The sequence below is a fragment of the Chenopodium album genome, chromosome 7, assembly GCF_948465745.1.
Source record: "Chenopodium album chromosome 7, dcCheAlbu1.1, whole genome shotgun sequence".
NCBI lineage: Eukaryota > Viridiplantae > Streptophyta > Magnoliopsida > Caryophyllales > Amaranthaceae > Chenopodium > Chenopodium album.
The window spans coordinates 5,848,703-5,850,937 of record NC_137840.1 but is presented as its reverse complement, the minus strand read 5'-3'; positions in this window follow the sequence as shown (position 1 = coordinate 5,850,937).

Below are 2,235 nucleotides of genomic sequence, written 5' to 3'. Positions count from 1 at the left end.
TACGTATAAACTAATTCATGTACTTATTTGTTCATTTGATATTGTCTCTTTATTACAATTACTACCTCTACTCCTGAAAGTTTTTTTTATGAACTCATGTAATATAATGAAACTCATAAGCAAATTAAATGAAATATCTAAAGGGAAAAAACTTGAATAATTTATTTTCTTAATATTTTCTAAACTTAATAATATTATTTACGACAAAGTCGATGAAAGGAATAAAATGGTTACATTAGCAAAATGGTATACTTTTTCTTAATGCGTTTATCATTTTGTTGGTTGTGGTGTACCTTTATGTATTTAATAATGTTATAGCATTAAAATTGATTACTTGGTTTGGTTCTTCTATCAAGTGATTTGGTCTCCAACATGTATAGATGTCAAATTTGGTTGTGGCTTGGTTGGCATCCTTTGTTTTTTTTTTAGAATTTTATATGCTAGTGGTTTTATGCTTTACAATGAACCTACCTCATTCAGCAACTAATCAACAATTTTAAATCTAACCTAGTGATGATTTTTGTAATTATTATGTGCTAAAAGTCATGGATACCAACTAAGCCACAACCAAACTTGGCATCTTTACACGTTGGAGATCAAATTATTTGATAGGACAGAATCAAACCAATTATTCAATTTTGATGTTGTAACATTATTATATGCATGAAGGTGTACCAAAGTCAAAAACATGAAAACGCGTTAAGAAATACCATTATTTCACATATAATGTATCACATGCTTTCCTTTTCATTGGTTTTGTTACAAATATTATTATCTAGCTAGTTTGAAAATATAAAAAATTGAGAAATTACTTAAGTTTTGTCTCGTATATTAAGTAAAACTAGTATGATATTAGAATTTGAGGAAAAGTTGTACAAAATTACTCAAAACTAGAAGGTATTTGAATCTAGACCATGAATATAACTTCATGTGTAAAAGCAGGTGAGTTAGTTCACATGAAGTATTAATTCTTTGTTTTAATATAAAGATGACATTGACAAGTTTATAATGTTTTTCTTTATTTGGCAGAAAAGTTTGTATTGTTATATTATATAAGATGTATTTTCATAATTTCTTATCAAGAAAGGAGGAGTATAAAGAAGCTAAGTATTGCATGTCACAACTCACAAGATGACTAAGTAGTGTTTTGTTGTAAATGAGATCATCATTTATGGAGCAAACTTCGGTTTATACTCTATTAGTTTAGCCCTAGATTTAATTTACTACTAAAACATTATTGCTAGCACAGTGTTGTAAATAAAACATACAAGTTTAGAAATGAGATTGTATTACTATGTATTTTAGGATGTTATATTTCTTGCCAAATTACACTAAAAATTCATTTTCACGGTCTACCAAATGAGCTTTAAAAGATATGTATAAAGTTTAAATAAATCTCCTAAATATTTGTTCTACCAAATTTTTTTTAATGAAATCATACATCAATTAATCTTTTATTTTACAGAAATCAAGTAGTAGAGTTAAACACTTCCTTGATGCTTAATTTATCTAGATTATCTACTAGCACAAATATCAAACAACTACCAAAATATTTGTACATACGAGGTATACTATTGTCTTCTTATATCCATTTAATATAATTGTAGAGAAGTATTAAAAATAGGTCCTTTAATAATTCTTAACTCTTGAAAATTTATTACTGTAACCTGTCCAAATATTCTAGTATGTACAAATTGAGTAGATAAGGCCACCTCAGTGGGTTATCTGCTGGGAAAGACCCAATGAAGGTGAATGGCCCAAATTTTATGGTGGTGTAAATGGCCCAATATGATTAAAATGGAATGAATTTCTCCAAATGGCACCAGTGGGCCCGGGAAGGGATTAGCGAATCTCCCACTAATCCAAAAGTTAAGAAATACTCCGTACGTTAAACATATAGTTTTATACTATCACAATTAAGAACCGTTAACCTACCGAATAACCCTATAACCTCTTACTGAGTAATCCTTTTTACTATTTCCGTTTTATATTATTTGCAACGATTTGACATAATGAAAAGAGGAAAAAAAATGTCTAATCGTGCAAATAATATGGAACGGAGATAGTACTGTGATGCTAATTTTTACATGAAATAATAACATAATTACAACATTGCATTATTTAATTATAGGGCGGATTTTCTCAATATTGTCCTAATCACTTGATTTAGTAAAAGAAAACATCAAAAGTGTCATTTAAATTAAAAAGCATGCGTGCTCATAATTTTAGGACTAC